The following is a 22,399-nucleotide window of genomic DNA, read 5'->3' on the forward strand; positions in this document are numbered from 1 at the left end:
TCGGCTGCCCTGCCAAGGCACAGGCGACGCTCTGCCTCGGATCCCCCTGTCCCTGTCACCTGCTGCGGTCCCGGCACGCTGCGCAGCTCTGTGTCCCCGCTCCTGCCCGTCACGCTCGCGCCTACGGGGCTCACGTGGGCCGGGCTCACCGCAACGAGGCCCCTGCGCCAGGAGGTGCCCACGGCCCGGAGCCCCGGGCAGCCCCGCGGCTGCGGGACACGACACAGCCCTGCGGGGCAGCCAGTGCCAAGGAGGGCAGCGGGCACCTCTGCCCCGCGGACCCACAGAGCCGCCCTCTTGCTCTGTGCCAGGAGGGGCTTGTTTTGCAGCTCAATCATAGAATCACAGAATGCTTAAGGTTGGAAGGGGCCTCTAGAGATCATCTAGTCCAGCACACGCAGGCGGGGAGCACAGGACTGTGTTTAAGCAGGTTTTGAAGATCTCCAGAGAAGGAGACTCCACAGCCTCTCTGGGCAGCCTGTTCCAGGGCTCTGTCACCCTCACTGGTAAGAAATTTTTCCTTAAGTTCCTGTGGAACTTTTGGTGCTTCAGTTTCCAGCCATTTCCTCTAATTCTATCAGTGACAACCTGTGAAAAGCACCAGCACCATCCTCCTCACTGCCTCCCTTGAGGGACTTGTAAACACTGCTCAGCTCCCCTCTCACCCTTCTCTTCTCCAGGCTGAAGGAGATGCAAACACTGCGGCCCCGGCGATGCTCCACGGAGCAGCGCGGGCGAACGCGGAGCAAGAGCAGCCGCCGCGCGGCCTCGGCCCGAGAGAAGCGGCTGCAGCAGGGGGGAGTTTTCCTTGTGGGGTTTGGAGTGTTTCCTTCAACTCCATCCCACTTCCCCAAGCGCACGAGCGGGCTGGGAGGCCACGGGAGGCCGGGAGATGCATGGGCTGTACCAGCCACACAAGCTGCCCGTGAGTAAACGTCACTCCATGAGCGCCCCCAGCGCCAGGGCCGTCACGGCCGCATTTGCTCTGAGCCGTCCCCTTGAGCTCTCCCCATGCACAGCAGCCTCGGCCGCCGGCTGGACGCTTGTGACAACGTGGCCCCGCGAGGCCCCGCGCTGCCACCGCCGAGAGGCTGCGCCGCCTCGGGACACAAGCCGATGAAAGCAGCAGGATTATCCCCGCTGCCTTGCCCATTCCCAGGCCTCCGCATGCCAGCGGCTCCCCTAATCTCCAGGATGGCTGCTGCTTCATGCTGACAGATGGTGGAGAGGAGGGCGGGAAGCTGCGGGCAGGGCGGATGCCGTGGCCGTGCGGACATGAGGAGCGCACACGCGGCACCAGGCGCGCGCTCCGTGCGTGCGGCTGCAAACGCAGCGCTGGGCATGACCCTGGCCCAGCTCCCGGGAAAAGCCCCTCTGCCCCCAGAGCACTTGCTATCGGAGAGGGGAAGCGGAGCAGGGGCTGGGACAGCTTCTGTTCTAACCCACAGCCACCGATCACAGGAGCGAGCGGCAACCGAGCACCCGCTGGGAGATCCCTGTGCCTGGTTTCTCAGGACACAGTGGTCCTGCTCCGTGCGACGGGAAACACGGCCGCTTGCTCCAGCAGCCGGTGCTCCGGAGCACAGCTAATCCGGGTAGCTGTTCCACAGTTTCCTTAGCCAACGTCCACACGGTCTGTTTGGAAGGAGGTGCGTGACAGTGTCCCTGCTGCTGGGAGGGGGATTCTCCCCGTGGCGGATCCTAACCAGGACGGGATTCGCCCGAGGTGCTGCGGGCTCGTCTGAGGGTTGCAGAGGATTGGGAGGAGACGCAGGATGACCTGCTGGAAGGCAGGAATATCCTGGTGAGGCAAAGGGAAGCGAGGTCTGGATGCAGGGGAGCCCCGACGGGAGCACCGTCCCCTCCAGCCTGCTGGCTGGAGCTCAGCACATTCTTCATGCAGGAAGATGAAGGGTGGGGGCCACCCCTCCTGCTCTGCCCTTCCCCTGTGTGCCACTGACTTATTTATGCTAAAAAGAGGGGGAAAAAAAAGAATTTCAGCATTATGCTCATTTTCCTCCTACAAAAGCCAAAGAACCAGAAAATCCTCAGGGAGGAGGAGCTCCCGCAGCAGCGGCTGCCACCTGGAGGGCGATGCGCTGGGAGCAGCGGTTCCCCAGGCAGGAAGGTGCCCCCGGGGCAGCACGGTCAGGACGGGCCCTCTGGCAGCGCCTGGAGCAGCTTCCCGTCTGTTCTCAGGGCTGTCTCTCCGGCGGGAGCGGCTCCAGGCCCTGGACAGCCGGGCACTTCTCCAGGGTGAGGGTTGGTGCCAGCTCAGCCGGCCGGATCCGCTCACGCTGGGGTCAGAGGCGCTCGGGCAGCGGGGGAAGGATGGGGGCTCCCCGGAGCGGCTCAGCCCATCCCAGCCCATCCTCACACCCCAGGCGGAGCTGAGCCTACACTCCAGGCGCTGGAGCACGGCTCGAGAGACCCACGGGCTGACCGGGGGCGTCCAGGTGACCCCTGGCCGTGGGCGTCGTGGGGAGGCAGCTGGTGCTGGGAGGGCAGTGTGTGCGGGGGCGAGAGCTGCTGCATTGAAAAAAACCTGCCCTGGCAGGGTCCCAGTGTCAGGTTTTCCCCAGGCAACCTCAAAGCGAGGAAAGGAAAAAATGAAAGAAAAAAGCCCGGGAAGATTCATACTAAGGCGGGGAGCTAAGGGAGAACAGGGATCCCACAAATGAAGTCTCATGGGCAGCTCCCACCTGGGCGCCGGCGCCTTCCTGCTCCTGCCGCAGCCCTCGGAGCGCAGGGACCGAGGGGCACGAATCCGTGGGGAGCCGGGGGTGAATGGGGAGAACCCGTGGGGAGCCGGGGGTGAACGGGGCGAATCCGTGGGGAGCTGCGCCGGGCCGGCAGCGGGAGCAGCCGGCAGGGGCTTTGTGCAGCCCGAACAAAGCGGGAGCCGGGGCCGGGCGCACAGCGGCGCTCGCAGCGGCCGGCACCTCCCGCTACACCTGGGGAGGCCGCCCCCGGGGCTGCCTTCGGAGCCTTCCTGGAAGGTCCGGGGAGGTGGCGGGCGGGAGGCCGTGGCCCCCACACCAAGGGGCTCTGTGCGGCCGCGAGGCGCCTCCCAGGGCTGCATTGTGCCGCTTCCTGCCGCGGCAGCTCCCGCTTCCGCAGCCGCAACTAGCGGCACCGGGAGCGAGCGCTGCCCTCGCTGCCCCCCCGGCGCCGCTCCCTGCGGAGCCTCCCGCATCCTGAGCCCTGGCTCGGGGTGGGGGGGCCTCACCCGCTTCTGCAACCGGCAGGAACCCCCTTTGGAAAAGTTGGAATTCCGAGCTGAAAATGCCTGTTCCCACTGAGAACTGTCCTTTCCAAGCTGGTCCTCCAACAGGTCAGCGAAGCAGGGCCGTGGGCAGCGCAGCCTGCTTGCCTGGGCCCGGGGCCCCCGTGGCTACCCGGCCCGCAGGGGAAGCGGAGGCACGCGCTGTCTCTGGCTTTTCCAAACTCTCCTCCCAGGGGAGGAGAACGTGGAGCCTCCGAGGTCGTTTCCTGCCCAAGGGCCAGCCGGGCAGGCAGCTCCCTGGACTGTCCCTGCCCGGCAACGCGGCCCCCTGCCCCATTCCCTCCCTTTGAGCGATGCCAAAAGCCAGCAGCGCCGCAAGGGAAGAGCGGGGAGAGCCCGTCGGCGCCCTGGGGAGCCCCATGGAGTCCCCCTGTGCGACACGGCCTTGGCACCACGGGAGAAACCCCCAGCACTCGGAGCAGGGGCACGAACGAGCCACGTTCAGCGCACCCAGGACCGCCCGGCGCCGTCGCATGCCCGAGGCTGGAAGGGCCGTGGGGGAAAAAAATCCCAGCACAAGAAGGGGAGGAACCAGGTCCTGAACTGCAAAGCTCTCGGTGAGACTAGCAAAGAGTCAAGCAAAAGAGACCAGGACCCCCAGCCTTTGCCCTGCCACTGCCCAGCTGGGGGCCCTGCCGCTCCGCGCGCCCGCGGAGCCCGTTTCCCTCCTCGGTGGCACCGGGGTGCCGGTGCCATGGGCTCCTCTGCAGTGCATGGGGATGGCTGCCCAGCTCTGCCGGGAGGAGGTTAGTTTCCATAGAATCAGGCTGCGCCCCAGGATGGGAAACGGCAGGATGACGAACATTCCTGGGTCTCGGAGCGCCCCGGATTACGCGGCTCGTTGGCACAGGACACCCGGAGCCCTGGTGGCTCCTGTCCAACACGGCACCTGCCGGCGGGCTCCGCTCGCAGGGAGCTGGGACACGGGAGCTGCGGGCTCCGTCACGGGCGCGCTGCAGGAAACGGTCCCACGCCAAGCAGTCGCTGCGGGTGCTCGTCCCCACTGCGGGAAGCGCATGGAGCCACCAGCCAAAATACCCGCCGCGAGCGCCACAGCCGTGGGACACTCGCGGAAACAGCAACGCTCGCAGACACAGAGGGCTTTTCTGAGCGTGCCAAAGCAAGTCGCTCTCGCCCATGCAGATACACACGCTGGCAGCCCCCTTCCAGAGCTGCCCCCACTGCCACCCTCTGAACTGCCAGCCTGCCGTCACGCAGAGAACAGCTCAGCTCAGCACAGGGGCCTTCTCAGCTCCGAGAGGAAATGAGCGCTGACTAAAGCGGCCAGAACGATTGCATGTTATTCAGAGAAACCACGTAAGTTGCAGCACAAACCCTCTTCGTAAGGTTCCTCACTTCTGCTTAATGCCTTTCTATAAATGGTGCGTGGAGGCCGCGTGTGCCTCCGGCCAACGAGCCGCGGCGCAGCCCTGCACCGCGCCACGGCGCGAGCGGGGAGCGGGCCCCGACTGGAGCGGAGCTCCCAGGAAAAACAAACCTGTGGATTGATTAAAACGTGAATCCCCAAGGCAGCAGGCTGCGCGGGCGAGGAGGACGGGGGGTTGCACAGCCTTCTTTAACCACGGCTTGCCAACAGCGCTTAATAACGCTCCGTCCCGGAGCGCTCTGCAGGGCTCGGCCCTATACGGCAGCAGCAGGAAGGCAGGAGCAGCCCGGCCTGCCCGCAGCGCCCGCGGGAGGGAAGTGAGGAAGGAGGCTCTGCGGCCAGGTGGGCCATGGGCACACGCACACACATAAATCAACGGGACGCCCAGCAGGAATTGCAGGGCTCGCCGTCTTCCAACGCACTCCCGTGTTCCCTTAGGCGAGGGAGACAGGAGAAGTGTCTCCCCATCGTCCAGCCTGAGCGCAGGGCCTCTTCACGACTGCATCAGTGAGCTTAGAAATAAAGCATTCCCCAAGCTGTCCTGGGGCTGCTCCAGCGAGGAAGCAGCCACCTCCGTGAGAGGGTTGTCACTGTTCTAGCCTCCTGCCCAGGCGCCTGGAGATACTCCCTGTCATTGCACGAGTCTCAGCATTTGGCCTTGCGTGGGCTGCGAGGCAAACACGCTTTCCTCAAGGCAACAGTTGCCTCAGTCCTTGGACACCTGAGTGTCTGGCTGTGTCAGCCGGGCTTTGCTCACAAGTGACCTGGAGATTACAGCTCAGTGCAAACGTTTCTTCAGGAGAGAAACGCCACCGTCCCAGGCAACGTGCTCCAGGGGTGCTGCTTGAGGTTGGAAGGGACCTGCAGAGATGGTCTGGTCCAGCGGTGAGCGGCGGGCTGGACCAGACCATCTCTGCAGGTCCCTTCTAGCCTCTGTGATCCTGTGAAGATCCATCCCCACGGGGCCTGCCCCATCAGAACTGCTGCCTACTGCAGCAGCCGACTCGGCGACTGCCAAGAGGAGCAGGACCAGCTCCTGGGCCTGGAACGTCTGCCCTGTGAGGAGAGGCTGAGGGAGCTGGGCCTGTTCAGCTGGAGAAGAGAAGGCTGAGAGGGGACCTGAGCAGTGTCTAGAAGTACCTCAAGGGAGGCAGTGAGGAGGATGGGGCCGACCTCTTTTCACTGGTGGCCACTGACAGAACTAGAGGAAATGGCCACAAACCGAAATACCAAAAGTTCCACAGGAACTGAAGGAAAAATTTCTGAATTGAGGGTGACGGAGCACTGGAACAGGCTGCCCAGAGAGGTTGTGGAGTCTCCTTCTCTGGAGATCTTCAAACCCGCTTGGACGCAGTCCTGTGCCACGTGCTCTAGGTGACCCTGCGTGTGCAGGAGGGTTGGACTAGATGATCTCTAGAGGTCCCTTCCAACCTTCAGCATTCTGTGACTCTGTGACCACGCAGGTCTCTCCACAGGCCACTGGAGACAATCCTGAGTCCTGAGGGATCCCGGGCCTCTGGGCAGCTTGCAGCACCTGAGCTCCTCACATGAACTCCCCCAGGCAGCTGGGGTCTGCAATGTCCCCTGCTGTCCCCAAGACAGCATTGCCAGCAGTCAGGTGGCACAAACGATACCCTGTATCATGAACTCTCTTGAGAAATGGCAGGGGAGGAGAGAATAGAAGAAATCCTGGAGTCAGCGGATGCAAATCTTTATCCTTCCCCGTTGACACAACTGAGGACAGGAGGAGACAACCCCAGCGCGACGCCCGTGGGGCGCCCTGCCTTCATGGCACTGCCTGTCGTTCACCTTCGCTGGAAAGCAGGGGGAGCGCAGGCAGGCTCGTGGTGTAGACACGACTGGCAAAGGTGACAAAAAGCACCGTGGCGCCTGCTGATCTCCGGACGCTTGGCAAGGCGGCAGCTTCACACCAACATCGTGCTGAACCTACTGCCATCACACGCAGTGCAGAGCCTCAGCGTTACAGAGCAGCTCCTCCAGCACACGGGCTCCAGGAGAAAATCCTTCTGGCGCAAGGGAGCGAGGGTGAAGTTCAGACCTCTGTGTTGCGGACGGGCTGCTGGAACCAAGACACACTCGGGCCCCCGCTGCCTTCGGCCTCCCCATGAGATCTGTGGCCTTGGCCCCGTGTGTGTGCTACCATTCCCTGCAGCACAAAAATCAATATAATCTGAAGTGTACACATTTTTTGGAGCGTATATGGACCACAGAGATCACCCTGCTGGCTCCTAGCTGCTCCCCGCTGCAGCCAGGAGCCAGCTAGGATTCCCCACCGGAATCAAACAGGAGGAGGCAACCTCCAGGCCAGGGCACTTCCGAACTGCACGTGCAGGGAATTAACTCAGGGAATTAACTTTGCAGATCCTCGAGGCCCCACAACGGGCTGAACAGCATCATCATGGCTAAGGCAGGAAGAGATGGTGGGATTTGATTGCTCTCTCCACCTTGGGAACAACGAAAGAGAAGGAACGAAGGAAAACACCAAATGGACCTGTGATGGGTCTCGGGCACTCGGGAGCCTGATCTGTGCATGGTGGAGACCTGGCAGATGCCAGCAAGCAGGGCCACACTGCAGACCTCGGCCTGCTCACAGGGGATCTGCAACGTTTGCTACAACGACACCGGAACAAGAGCGTGTAGTTGAACGCAGCCCTTCATGCGATCGTGGTATCAAAATCCAAATAGGCCATTGGATTTCTCAAAATGCCATAAACAATTTAGGCAGATTAATCACTTGGACAGAACCCAAGCTCTACACACGCATCTTTCACCCAGCTTAAGGAACATGGACTCTATCAAGACATGAGAAAGCTTTGGAAAAAAGGAGAGAAGCAAAACTGATAGTGTGGTTATGGCTAGCAAAAAAAACTGAGGCTACAAAAAACCCGTCCTCATTACTGCCTATCTGGGGAATTCATGCCATAAGTGCTGGGATCCATATGAAGTCTCTAGCTGCAGACACAGTCAAAAGAAAAGTCACCCGAGCCTGAAAACGAATGTGGGGGATGTTGAGGCCTCTCGAGAGCTCTGAAGGGCCAGGGCAGGCGCCGACACGAACTGGTGCTGCGGACTCTGCTGCCCTGTGCACCCGCACAGGTGCAAAGTGATGGAGAAAAGCCCCCGAGCCACCGCTTCCCGGGCACCGGAAGATGATCCGGTCACTCTGGGGGGCAGAGGCGCTGTTACAAGCAGGAGTTATGCGCCAGGCTGGCCAGAAGCCACCTCGCTCCACCAGGCGGGACGGAGCCGGGTCTCGGGACACGGTCGTGTCCCCGGCTCGCACAACAGCCGCAGCGGCGCTCCCCACTGCAGCCGCCCGCGCCGCCTCCTCGCGCGGGCCGCGATTTCGACCCGCGCCAACCGCGGCACCCAGCACAGGCGGTGGCCTCCCCAGCGCGCCCGTCACCCCTGTGAGGCGGCAGCAGGGCCGCCTGGGGGGACCGTGGCCGCTGCCCCCGCGGGCCCTCGTTGCCCTTGCGCTCAGCGCTCCGCACGGCCGCGCTGCCAGCCCGTCCATCGCGCTGGCGCCCCGCGTTGCCGAGCCCGTTCCCCACGGTCAGAAGAGCCTTTTCCGCTATCCTATTAGCCAGGCTTTGGATTTTAAGCAGGGATTTCAGGAATCTCCCACCAGCAGCGATTTGTGTCTGCGAGGGGGGATCGCCGGCTCTGTTCTCCAGGGCCAGGTGTCAGGACAGGCCCTCCGAACATACCCGATACTTCAACAACGGCCCCAGCTGGCGTCTTGTGCTGCCGACGACGCTGTCCCCCCACAACTCGAGGATGTGGCAGCAGAAACGGGGCTGTGCAAACTCAGCATGCAAGGAGCCCAGCGCCCGACAAGCATTTCACTGATGAATGGCCATCACGGGACTAAATTTGAGAATTTTTACCCCGGTGAGGCAGGAACCGGCCCTTCCCATAGCAAGACCCGGGCAGCGCGTGTAGCCGCCTCGGTCGCCTCCGTGCCAGGGAGCATCGCGGGCTCCGCCGCGACAGCACCCTGCACTTCAACTTTGCCTTGACCTAGTTAGAGTCCAGACACAGAGCTGCAGGTTTCCCGCTCCGAACGGATACGCGCCGTGCTCATCGCATCAGCAGGACATGTCCTTTGCCCGGATGCAAAGAGGGCAGCAACATGTGCGGGGATAGCCCCAGGGATGCACACCCTGACGGCTGCCCGGGCAGCAACAGGAGCTTTTGTGGAAAGGCTTCCCGCAACGCGGCACGTCTTCCCACCAGCCCCTCGCCGCTGCGGGCAGATGCGAGAAAATGAAGCGAGAATTTATATTCCACGCACTGGGTTAATAAAGTACTGGCTAAATGGCTGCAAGCTGACCCGGCGCCGAGGGGCTCTACGCTCGGCAAGGAGCAAGCCGGCGATTCCTGGAGCCAGCTCCGGTGCCTAGGGAGGTCCGGAGCCAGCACGGAGATGTTGGATGCTGCAGATGGGCTGAACCCAGCCGGGCTACATGGACCCGCGGGTCCCTTCCCTCTTGTCCCAAGCCAGCTCTGCCAATGCACCGGCGCTCCAGGCCACATGACCCCTCGCTGCTCCCATCCCGGAGCCAAGGAAACCCAAATCTCTCTTCAGAGGCCACCAGGACATGACCGGCTCCCACAGACTCACCCTCCGAGCCGCTTTCCACCCTCTCCCATCCCCTCTGCCCAAAGCTGGTGCCTTGCGCCCGGCTCTCCCGGGGCATCCGCAGACCTTGCCCAAAGGTGCAGGAATGAAACCTCCTCGCGGCAGCGCGCGGGGCAGAAACCAAGGGCTAAAATGCAGTGACAATAAATCAACCCCAGGCTGAAGCGGGCAGACAGAGCCGCCGCTGGCCGGGTCCAGGCACAGGTGCCCCGGCTCAAGCGCACGGCTTCCCCGCGGAGCACAAAGCCCCGCGCGTCGCCGAGCGCGCTCCATCCCGCAGCGCATCCCGAGAACGAAAACAAAAGCCAGAACCGGCCGCACGGAGAGCGCCGCTCCGCCCCGCGCCCCGCGGCCGCCGGCCTCCCCGCGCACTCACCACCTTGCCCAGCTCCATGGCCGCTCGCGGCGCCTCAGCGCGGCGCGGCGCCTCCCATGGCGGCGGGGGCGGGGGGGCGCGGGGGCGGGGCTGCCGCGCCGGGGGCGGGGCCGGGGGGCGCGGGGGGGGGCCGCGCGCGCAGCCTCGCTCCACCCCCTCCCCCCCAGGCGCGGCGGGGCGGCCGGGCCCGCTCTGTCGGGACCCCCTCCCGCCACCCCCCGGTTCGGTTCGGCCCGGCCTGCGCGAGCAGAGCGGCAAAATCCTCTTTTTTGGGCGGATTTTATTTTTCTCTTGCCCCCCTCCCACCACCCTTTTTTTTCCTTTTTTGCTGGATGGGAGGCGGGATCCAGCTTTGTCCTTTTGCCTTGGTGCTGGGCAAGGCTTGGGAAGAGCATCCCCAGGTGGGCAGCGGGCAGGACGCTGAGCCCCAAGCAGAGCTCGGAGGCCCCCGCGCGCCCCTGGCTGCAGAGCCACCCTCATCCCTCAGCCCCAAACGCCGGGAGCCATCGGGCCGCTCTGCCGGGCACAGTCCTGTTTTAACATCAATGCTCCTCCAAAAATCAGTGTCATCAGAAATCCCCTGGGAAGCGCTCCAGGCTCCCGCAGGAGAAGCCTTAAAGATATCTTCAAACTTGCTGGGGGTGGCAACCTTTAGGGACAGTCCTAGCCACTGCTCACCCCCGCAGTCTGCTCTGCAAAGCAGTAGCTGGCACCATGGGCTGGGATGAACCCTCAGGATTCCACAGGTGGGAACATGATGGCCCCTTTCCTTTGAGAGCTGCTGGCACCAGCACTGTGAGCCTGATTCCCCCTGCAGCGGGTAACACCCAGACTCCCACGGCACCCATGTGAAGGGCCCGTCCTGCAAGGCACATCTGACACCCCAGAGAACATGTGAGGGGATCTGGAAATAAATCCCCTAATCGCCCACCACACCACTGCGCACGCAGGACGGCCGTGCGTTTCCCCTGCATGACCTGGATGGGGAATAAGTTGCGGGATTCCCTCTTGATCCTCACTGGCGATGCGGTGATGCCATCGGCAGCCTTGTCCACGTCCCCTCCTGCTGCATCCACCTGGCCTAACAGACAGGCTTTGTGCTCCAGAGATCCCTCTTTAACCCCCGCCGAGCATCTGCCAAGTTTTGCTCCATTGGCAGCACGAGGCAACAGATCTGAGCGGAAAAAGGAGCCTGATCCGAGGAGGAGACGCTCTTGGATAGAGATCTGACCCCTCCGGATTTGATCCCGCTCACGCGATTGCCATTGCAAAAGCTCTGGTTCCCCAGACCGGTGCAGTCTGACCCCTGCCTCCCGCTTGTTCCCAGGATCCCCAAGGACCGAGCACCTGTCGGGGACAAGATCGCCACTCGGATCATGCCAACAACACAGCGGTGTCGGAGTGAAGCCCCCGAAGCCGCTAGAGCCAGGACAAGTGGCACAGAAGTTGGGGACATGCAAGTCACGGGCTTGTGCATCCCCACCATAGCCCTGTGTTTCCCCGCATCCGAGCCACGGTAGGATCACCAAGAAATGGGACTGCAAAGGCCATTAGGAATCCCTCAAAGGAAAGCACGGGAGAAATTAGGGTCCATACAACTTCACAGCACAGAGGAGGTGTTACAAAACCCTTAGGCTAAAGGGCAAAAAGGAGAGCCAAGGCAGCTACAGAGAGGGCTAAATTCAAAGGTAATTTAGGAAGGGTCCTCAGAAGAGAGAGAAAACTGAGTTTCGCAAGGACAAACAAAGCTCCACTCCCAAAGCCAGAAAAATGAGACTGAGAGCAGAAGGGCAGGGTACGTGGCCAAGGGACCAGGACAGCAGTACGAGTGGCCGGGGGCAGCACCTCGGCCTGGCTTGGAGCCGCTGCCGCCGCGGCCGTCCATGGGCATCCTCAGGCTCTCCCTCCACGGCGCCTCGTGCCGAAGCGCCAACCCACCGCTGCTTCCTTGCAGCCCTGGGAGCATCAACCGGGCGTTCGGCACCGATTCCTCGCAAGGGCTGCGCACGCAAAGCAATTCCGCCCTTCCCTCCCCGGCCGCAGGCACAGGCCCACCTCGGCTTGTGCACGGATAAGCAAACTTGCTCTAAACTGCGTAGCCGGGGGCCTGCACATCCCAGCCCGGGGTGACAGCAGGGGGACGGCAGGGCCGGAGCTCTCCCGGCAGGGACGAACGCGCCGCCTGCAGCCTCTCGTCCTCCTCCATCAGTGGCCGCTGCGGATGGACCCAGGAGCCCGGGCGGGCTCTGCGCGCGGCGCTTGCGCTTGCAGCCGCCTCAGCGCTGGGCTCCGTGGGGCTCAGACCTGCTGCCGGCAGCCTGGCCAGGGCCACCGCAGCAGAAGGAGGGCAAGGGGCTGTATAGAGAGTGCCCCAGTTACTGCCCGTGTTGCAAGTGTCCCCACAGGCCAACACACTTTATTCTGAAGCTATAGAAACCTTCCCTTCCAGAAGGGCCTCTCTCACCAACCATTTGGGAAGGGCTTTGGTCAGACCAGCCCTGAAAAGCCCTAAAACTCCTCGCCATCTCCTTTACCTGTGGGAAGGGGAGTGCTGGATGGGCACTGGACCACGATGCACTGACCTATGGAAAACAGCTGGGCATGAAGGCAAAAGCTGGAGAGCCGCAGCGGGACAGGAGAGGGAAGGGTCGCGGATGCTCCTTGAGGAGCCCTGCCTCTGCCAACTCGCTCCAGGCCACCGCGCTGGGAGCCCGCGCGTGCCCTCACGCAGGGGACGGGCAGGCGAGTTGCGACCTTGGCCGCAGCCAAGACGCCGCTGCTTCCCTGCGGGAATCCGGGAGGAGCCGCCGGCCTCCCGTCCCTGCCCGCGGCCGCGAGCAGCTGCCGCCCTCGGCGCACATCTGCTCCCGCTGAAGCGCTGTCCTCGTCCCCGCGGCACAGAGCTCTGCTCCGTGGGGATGCGCCAATCCTCCACCTAAGCTCACGCTCCAAGATAAGCCGAAACAGAGAAACATGTCCCCTTCGCTGCGGGAACCATTTATGACTTGCTCAAAGTTCTCCCGTGTCCTTTCTTTCCCACTGTTCATTTCCCCAGGTCTAAAAATACCCCGGCCTTTTTAAAACCCTCTTCCCTGGCAGCCTCCTCCCTCCTTGATGACTAATAATATCTGTTGCTCCCTCCTGAGCTTTCTATATTTCTCAAGTCTTCCCAGAGAGAAGAGGACCAAAATGGAGCAGTGCTTTGAAAATGAGAACATCCCGCAGGTGCAGAGTGCCTCCACTGCAATATTTTCTGTGCAGTTCTCCATCCCTTTGGAATCTGGATGAAATCCGTCCTCTGTCCCTGCCATCAGGAGGGAGACCTGCCCTTGGCCCAAGTTTGCTCCTGTTCACCCGGGTTTACATGGGCTTGAAGCCGTATTTAACACTCTGGGTCACTTCTGCGCGCAGGGGCAGCAACTGCCATCGCTGCACTGTGAGTTGTCCCTTACATTAAAAAATAATGTATGGAAGGAAGAACCTTGCGGGGGGCAATTACTTCCAAATGCATCAGAGTGCATTTAAACCAGTCTTCCCCAAGCACCTCTCTCTGCTCGGGATGAGGACCACATTTCAGCTACTCCCATCCTGGCTGTCCTGCGGCTCCAGAGATCCCGCTCCGCAAGGTACCTGCTACGTCTCAGGGACTACAAATCCCAGAGCTGGAAATGGGGTTTCAGAGCTCTTAAAATTACTGGAAAAAAAGATAAAAAGGTGTTTTCTGAAGCCTGCAATGAGGCCTGACTTGAACTCCTGGCTGATAGATGCCAACTCTTGCTATCCAAAGCTGTCAGTGGGAGATCCCTGTGGAAATAGGTGCTGTGCAGAGAGTGGTACCACGAGCTGGGCGCATCCCTGAGGCACCTAAACCCCGTCCACCCGGGTGCTGCCTGGAGTCCTCTCTCTGCAAACCCTGCGCCCTCTGGAACGATGCATCAGGTCACAGAGCAGGTTCAGCGGACAACGACCGAGTAGATTTAACACCATTTGCTTGGTGTTTTCCAGCCTTCGGCTATTTTAAGTGCATCTCCTGAGAAAGGGGGTGGCAGTCGCTCGCTCTGCATTTACAGCAGTGTGGGTTGGGGCGGATGCACCGTCCAAGTGTTTCTGGTGCTAGATTTAATTCCCAGCTTGCGGAGCCCGCTGGTCACCTCCGGCTGTGCAAAAAAGCCTGGGCTGAACTGGGTATTTCAGGAGAAGGAAGTGAAAAGCCACCTGCCTGGTGTATTTCTAATATCATGATTTAGGGGAAAAAATCAACTAATCTTGAGCATTTCGTGTTTGTGACAATTTATTTTTTCTAACTAAACTGGGAGATTAGATCATCCTGATGCAGAGGAGCTTCAGATATTAATATTGGACACAAATTCTTCCAGCTTTTCAGTTCCTCTATGAAAAGACTCTTGTCCCGCAGACAAGACTGCCTACGTAGGCTCATGAATTCAGTTGCTCGTAAACTTGCTGGGTGAGCACTTGTTCTGCTGCAAGGGATCCTTGCACGGGGGCGGATGTGGGAACAGAGCAGTCCAAGGGATCTGCTTGCACCCCAGCACGGCCAAAACATTTCAGCTTCTCACACTGAGGAGCCACCCTCATCTTCGGGCTTCCAGAAGTGATCTAGCAATGAACACACTCCGTAAAGCCCTTTGCCCATTAACACTGGTAATATATGAAAAATATATATATTCATACTATCTTTATAGTCCTGGTGGACCAGCTGCTTTTCAGGAATCTGCACTAGATGCGGCGAAGCAATTTGGGTGCCAAAATATTTCCGAAAATCTCCCTGGCTGATTAGTATCCAAATACCATCGCAAATCTTGATTAAGGAAAATACCCTATTCAGAGCAGAATTCAGGAATAAGCTCGGTGTAATCCTAATATCTTTTTAATGCTGCTGTTGCAGAGCCTGTGAAGCAGAGGGGCAAAAGCCGGGCCCTGCGGCGGCGGCGTTTCCCCTCCAGCCCCGCTCTCCAGGTGCTCCAGCCCTCGCTGCTCGCGCCAGCCAGGTTTGTTGCTCGAGGAATGCAGCCCTTCCAGCTCTCCCCAAGCAGGAGATAAATCAGGAGCTCCCGGCTTGCAAAAACCTGCAAATACGCAGGTGATGGAGCCACAAAAGCAAAGCCACATGGGGCCTCTGCCCCTCTGGGCTTGGGCACCCCCGTCCCAGCGCTGTGCAGCGCTCACAGGGAGCCCAGCCACGTTATCATCGCAGCCTCGCTGGGCTGCCGATATACAGATTTTCTGTTTTTTTTTTTTTTCTTCTTGTTAAATAAATAACACGGCCACTGTTCGTGCCACGGTTATTGATCGTGGGTTATTTTTAGCTCCTCGTTCCATCTAGTTCTCGTTACAGCGAGCGCACCAGCTCCGCGGGCAACCGCTCAGGCGGCAGCGGCAGACGGGGCCAAATTCAAGGTTAGCCGGAACTCACGGGCAGCAAGTTGGCAATTAGAGAAGAAAGAACTGTATTAAAAATGCAAGCAGGAGAGAGGAGGACAAAAAACCCAGCGCCCTCCCCACTCATTCCCCACGCAATCCCGCCAGGATCCAGGCAGCTCCTTCCCCTCCACATCTGCGGGCTCAGAGCAAAGGCTGCTCCTGCTCCACACCTGGCCTCGGTGCTGGTCACCGTCACCGAGCCGCAAGACGTGACAGTGGACAGCAGTTTCCAAGCTGCTGTGAGGTCCAGGCTGTTCAGGGCTGCTTCACAGGCAGTTTTCCCTCCCTTTCCGCTTGCACTCTGCTAACATGTGTGTGACCACTTGCTCCTCACTGGCAGATGTCCCTCGTGTTCCCTGTGTCCCCATCCACATGCAGAGATAACCCGGACTCCCTTAAATAAATAATACAGCCACCGTTCATGCTACGGTTATTGACTGCCCTGTGAGGAGAGGCTGAGCGAACTGGGCCTGTTCAGCCTGGAGAAGAGAAGGCTGAGAGGGGACCTGAGCAGTGTCTAGAAGTACCTCAAGGGAGGCAGTGAGGAGGATGGGGCCGGCCTCTTTTCAGTGGTGGCCACTGACAGAACTAGATGAAACGGCCAGGAACTGGAGCATTAAAAGTTGCATAGGAACTTAAAGAAAAATTTCTTACCAGTGAGGGTGCCAGAGCACTGGAACAGGCTGCCCAGAGAGGTTGCGGAGTCTCCTTCTCTGGAGATCTTCAAACCTGCTTGGACGCAGTCCTGTGCCACGTGCTCTAGGTGACCCTGTGTGTGCAGGGGGTTGGACTAGATGACCTCTGGAGGTCCCTTCCAACCTTAACCATTCTGTGATTCTATAATTGTGTGTTATTTTTAGCTCCTCGTTCCATCTAGCCCCCGTTCTGCTCCACAGAGGTTCACACTCCTACTTTGTAAATGCAGCCTGTTCTTCCCAGACCACCTGGTCACTCACTTCCTTCTCCTAAGCACAAGGCTGGCACTATCGAGACAAGCAAAACACCCCGAGAGGGATATAGGGGTTAGCAGAGCTCACGGAGGAGCTACCAAAACCTCCACCCCGCGCTCCCCGCTCTGCTTTCTGCTGCCCTCACCAGGCAGCTCCGCAGAGCTGGCAGCGCTCCGGCCCTCGCGCTGACATCAGCCCCTCACAAACCCCAGCGGGTCGCTCGGATAAACGCTCTTATCCAGAAATCAATGGCTCCTACTTTGCCCTGGCTTCTCCACTTTGCAACCCCCCCGCAACTGGATCGTCGCCATAAATTATTCAGGAAGCGGTCGATAGAACACGGCTCCTAGAAATTCCCTTTTAAAGCCCTTCAGCTCCGCCTCGGATGCACCTGCTTCGCTTACAGGGAGAGGAAGGCGTCTTGCTGGAGCCTTCATGCGGAGCAAGCCCGGCGGCTGCGGCGTGTGGGACACGGGGGATGCAGGAGTGCCAAAATGGGGAGACTTTAGCAGTGCCCCCGGCTCCCCTGCAGCGCAACCCCCTCTCTCCCCAGCACTCGCTGCTCTCAAGCAAGAGCCAAACGCAGGAACCACCCGCATCCCAACCAGAGCCCCTCTGGGCATTCATGCCTCCTCATCACTTTCATGCAAGAATATTCATGGGTCCGAACCTCGGCTCCAGGCTGAGCCATCCTCATCCACCTCCAGTAGCGACCGAACCTCTCCCACAGGTCACCTTCAAACTGGCCCATCTGAGGAATCACTTTGATTCTCTACTTTTTTCCTGCTGGTCCCTTGGGTTAAGACTTGAAGACCAAGTGGCAGCCCTTGCTTTGGGCACAACACTCCGCTGAACACACAGGCGCACCTTGAAAGACCCCCTGCTCCAGGTACAAGACAAGAACTTCTCCCACCATCTCTGGAGCATTTCTTCAGTGCAGACCCGTCGAAAACAGGGGAGAAGGTGGCCCAGTCCAAGCTCACAACAGATTCCCAGGCTGGCAGACAGACACAGCTCCCAGCACCTACAAGAATCCGTGCAAATGTCAGCAGATTTGTCCCATCTGCATAAAAACCGAGTAACAAATAGACTTGTCCTAAATGAATCCACCCGATGCAACTGGTCTGGCGGGAGAAGCTGCAGGGAAGTTTTCACGGCTGCTCCACCCGGGAGCCAAGGGCCCAGGGCCGCACGGCTGGGACGCGGGGACGGGCGCCAGGCCGGGCCGGCAGCTGGGAAGTGGCGGCCGGAGGAGCAGGGAGGAGCACTGCAGACAAGGGGCTCCATCTAACCAACGGGCAAAGGCACAAGTATTTATAGGAAATAGGCAGCATATTTACAGCCCCGGGAAAGTTTCCTGTTTTAAGAACATTCGCATTTAACTGGACCAGATGGCTCAGATCACATAGACCTGCTTTGCATGGCATGGAGTTAAGGTGAGGGAGAGAAAGGAGAAACCAAACCTCCAGGTAGGATGGAGCGTCAGCGGGAAACTGCACGCTGCAATCCAGCACTGAGCGTGAAAGAGGTAGGAAAAGGCAGCGCTTTTGGGAGGACCCTGTGCAACGCCAGGAGCAGCACTTCCAGCCAGGCTGGTTGAGCCTCTGTCAGGCCTGGGGCTGCACAAAATCTGCTCCACAATCCAGAGCATCTACCCCAATAAGAGCAGCAGGATTCGCATCGGCACGAGGGGTCCTTGGTTTCACTAAGAGACCTGATCACGGTGTTTAAAGATTGCTCATAACAATATTGCTTCTTTCTGTGAGTCTGTTCCCTAAATTTTTCCACTTCCTTTGGTAGACCAGGCCTTTTCTCAGCTCTGACACTCATTAATTCAGTCATGGAGAGCTCTTTCCTTTTCTGTATCTCCAAGAAAGCGGCTTCCCAGCATTGCAGCCTCTGCAGATCTAGGAGGCATCCTCAAGCCTCTGGACTGTGGATGGCTGGAGGAAGACATTGCAGAGTAGATACTGAAAAAAGACCATGGATTCGTGGTCTGGGAACAAAAAAAAGTCAGATCTTCGCTCTGTCTTCAGCTCAGCCACCGAACAGCATGGGGATATCTCAGCCTTTGTGCTGCAGCCTCTCTGCAGCCAGAAGCACCATGAGGACTCACCTCCCTCATTAGAGGCTGCACAAGCCAACGGAGTTTGGAAGATGCTGGGCCACCATTGACCAGAAGGTGAGGGAGAAATGCAAAGTGTTCTAACTCTCCGCAACAAAAAGGCTGAGTGGGGAAAAGATTAAACTACTGAGCCAGTGAGAGCCAACACGATCAATATGCCCATTTCAGCTCAAAGGGAAAACGGCAAACAGATCGGATTGATTTCAAAATGCTGGTTAAAAATAGTTCTGATGCTTTCCCACCACCCAGGACCCAACATGCTGCCAGCGTTCCAACTATGTTTTTGATGTTGCACTCCCTTTTTTCCCTTGTTGCTGTGTGAAAAAAGGACACCAGGACAGTTAGTTATCCCAGAGCGGGTCTGCCTAGGCAGAAGGGAGGTCAGATGCACATTGTGGGCAGTTAGAAATCCGAGGCCTCTCGTTGCCTCTTGTGAACGGAAGAACTGGGGGGTGTTAAGGGACAGAAAGGTGCCTTCAGGATGTCCTGGCATGGGAAGAGGTGGCTCAGAGGGGGGATGTGGGTGGCCGAGGGTGCTTTGCGTCCTGCAAGGCCACTCCTGCCAAATCGCTCAGGCTCCCAGGAGAGCCCTGGGAGCTCAGAGGCATCTGGAAAGGTGCTGAGGGCCCGAACACGACCGCTCCTCCCCGCTCTGTGAGTGCTGCTGCTTTGCTTTTCAATACCCACCCCCGCTTAAACAAAGCCTGGAATTACGTACGTGCTGTAAATAAATGGTGACCGGGAAACAACATCCGTTGGCTCTACCCCCTCAGCAAGGAAATAACTCACTGCCAGAGCCCAAATCACTTCTCTTGAGGAGGAGTGACATGAATCATTAAGAACTGCTGGTTGGTGCTTGCAAAGAACCTAAACCTGAAGGCCACGGAGCTCTGCAGTGCCCTGCACCGGGACCGGGCTCTGTCACGCTGTGCAGCAGGAAGGGCATCCTGCCATGCCAGTGGGTATCCCACGACACCCATGGGTATCCCGTGATGCTCGTGGGTATCCCACGACACCCATGGGTATCCCGTGATGCTTGTGGGTGTTCCCATGACACCCATGGGTATCCAATAATGCTCATGGGTATCCCTCGACAGCCATGGGTATCCCGTGATGCTCGTGGGTATCCCGCAACACCCATGGGTATCCTGTGATGCTCGTGGGTATCCCGTGATGCCTGGGGATTTCAGACACCGAGTTCCCCCTTTGCGGTGAGGTTAAGTGATCAGTGCAGGGCACAGCAGGAGGCTCCACTGAACCAGGACCCAGCTCTGTGTCTCCCTGCAGTCCCTGGTGCCCGGTCCCAGTGTCCTCTTGAAGGCCACCGAGCTCTCGGCGTGGGTGCTGGGCGCTGCTGCCGCCTGTAACCAAGGCAGCGCGCGGTGAGTAATTCCTCCGGCTCAGCTTACGGCGCGGCGCCATCCTCCTGCCCGGGGCGATGCTGAGCTCCCCAGCCGCCGGCGGGCCGAGCGCGGACTCTCCGAGCCCCTCTGCTGCCAGACCTGGCGATCCAACACTTGGGAAGAGCGGCGGGTTGGCAAGGGCAGCTGCAGGGGCCGGGGGAGCGATGGGCCGCGAGAAGCCAGCGGCTCATAGGGAATTCAGCTCCACGGCTCGGCCCTGGGACGCCCTGCGGCTACGGGAGCAGCTAGAGAAAGGAAATATGTCTTCAGCAGAGAAGCTGCCTGGGAGCCAACGCGCTGATCCTCCCCCCATGGGGATCCAGGGACAACGTCGCCCTGATCCTGCCTTGCTCCGTTACGGCTTCCAGGCTTTAGAGCCTAGCCACTGACATCATTTTTTAAGCATAATTTTCCCCTTCAATAATATGCTGAAGCTCTGCAAGCTTCTCCCTGATGCCCATTCCCCAGGTAAAGGAGCAGAGACACTCCAGGGGACAGAGAGGGAGAAAAAGAAATATATTAGAGCAGATCCAGGGATGTGGAAAAAAACAGCTGCTGGGACAACAGTCCTGCTCTGGTGGGAATGTGCAAGCGTTCCTGGTGCTCCTTCAAAGGAACCACAGGACCACGCTCTCCCCGTCTGATATCGTCTCTCCTCTCTTGCTCCTGGGCTTTGGGGGATGCCCAGCTCAGGTGAAGCAGAATGTACAAAGCTGAGCGGCTGCTTGGGGCAGAGCAGCAGTTTGTCCGGCCGAAAACAGACTTATTTGGCATCACGTGTCCTCGCTGGACAGGATGTGCTTGTTTGCAGAGTCAGAAGAGCACATCAGAGGCACGCGGGTGCCAGAGCAGGGATCGCTACGGAGGATGCAGGGTGGAGCACAAAGTAATTTGAGCAAACAAGTGAGGTGGAAAAAACCCCCAAGATATAAAGGAAACTCTGTTTCACATGCTTTATTGCTCAGGGACTAGGGAGTCACAGGCCTGCTGCCGTGCAAAAGACTACAAAGTGCCTTCCTGACGTCTAAATATTAGTTTTTACTCATTTTTCTTTTTCTAAAGCAAATAAACACCGCTGGCCTGGAACTTGCACTCGCGATCCGTTTTATTCCCCCGGCCTGGGAACAAAGAGCCGCTCTGTAATGCGCAGAGCTGCTCTGAGGCCACTGCTGGAGAGGAGCAGAAAAAGAAAAAAACCCTGCTCCAGGCATGGAAAACACGTCCGTGCCATCCAGCGGGATGTGGAAAAGGGATTAGAGGCCCTTAGATTTCACTCAGACAAAGCTCACGAGGCGGCTCCGGCCGGGAACCTCTCCAGCAGGCGGAAGGGCGACGAGCCGGCAGCTGGAGCACGGGGCCGCGGCAGCAGGACGGGCCTCAGGGCTGCTCCCCGGCCCGGCGACGCGGTGACGGCCTTGTGGTGACGGCCTTGTGGTGACGGCCTTGTGGTGACGGCCTCATGGTGACGGCCTCATGGTGACAGCCTCGCGGTGACGGCCTCACGGTGACGGCCACCTTGGCGCATGGCGCTGGCAGGAGCAGGGATCCCCCCGGTCTCTGGGGACAACCATCTCTCCACGAGCCCCATCCATGGGCACCCGGCTGGGCCGCTCAGCGGCTCTGCTCCCGCTGGGGATGCGTTTGCCCGCGCGGGGGGAACGTCTTCCATGTTCTCCACGTACCTCAGGACATCAGGCAGTCCAAGCCCAGGAAGAAACCCCGGCTTTCAAAGACAAATCACAGCAACCTGGGATGCCCGATGCCAGTGCGTCCTGCTGACAACCACGGCACGCAGGGCACCAGAAAGAGGAGCCATGGGCTCGAGGGGATCGAAAATGCCCTTCTGGCTACGTACGCACTCAGGCTATGTATCGTTCTCCTCCCTGGCCTGCCCACTTGGGCATTTGCCTCTCCCACGTTTCCCTGGGCTGAAGCCCTGGAGGTGCCAATAGAAGGTGCCACCAGTGCAGTGAAGCCCTACAGTCCTCAGCACTTGCAAGCAAGCAGGCTAAGGGTTTTCTAAGTGAGTTGTCAAATGCCCCAAGACCATGATGCAGAGCTGGCCCAGACCGTGGGTGACCCCGACGTGGGGCTGCAATGAGGTCCCACCATGTTGGGCCTCCACGTTGGAGCTTCCATGGATCAGAACCGCCTGCTGCCTGTTCCCCCGTCCCAGGGAAGCAGGACATTACGTGCAGTTTGGGATACGCAAGCAAGATTGTGATCGAAATGCGCTGGCTCGTGCGATCAGGAGCAACCCTGAAAAGCCTTGACCACAGCCAAGGCCTCGGGGCCAAAGGGAAACAGAAAAGCCCAGGTAAAAGCAGCTGAAAATCTGCAAAACTCTTCTCCCCACCCCACCACATTGATGCTGCTGTCTTAGACAAATTTGTCCCAATTGCACTTTTCTTATTTTTTTTTTGGAGGGGGAAGAGGTTTTCACTTCCTACTGGTATGAGTTATGTATTTTAGAGTTAACGTTTAGTATCGGATGTCCCACTCTACCTTAATCTTTTAATCTTCAAAAGTGACAACAGTTTTGCAGCTCCAGAAACTCCTGCCCATAGTGGCTGGGTGTAAGATCCTGAGCACCAGCCTTCCATACCTAGACAGACTGGAAAAGATGGCAATTCCTAGGATAAAAACGACCGGCTAGAGACGTTCCTATACACACTGCTTAGAAGATACTGGATATTTCATCAAGCAATAAACACGCTGCCTGTCCTGATAGTCTGGAGACAAACATTCATTCAAAAGTACAAAG

The 22,399-nt window shown here is 59.2% G+C and overlaps 1 protein-coding gene across 1 annotated transcript in view; it reads right to left on the minus strand.

The window, feature by feature from the left end:
- The window catches only part of HIP1 (huntingtin interacting protein 1), a 59,869-nt gene that overhangs the window by 25,094 nt on the left and 12,376 nt on the right, over positions 1-22,399 (minus strand). The gene's annotated exons all lie outside the window — the stretch shown is intronic.

The sequence above is a fragment of the Tinamus guttatus genome, unplaced genomic scaffold, assembly GCF_059628265.1.
Source record: "Tinamus guttatus ecotype Peru unplaced genomic scaffold, ASM5962826v1 Tinamus_guttatus_pri_ptg000356l, whole genome shotgun sequence".
Classification (NCBI taxonomy): domain Eukaryota; kingdom Metazoa; phylum Chordata; class Aves; order Tinamiformes; family Tinamidae; genus Tinamus; species Tinamus guttatus.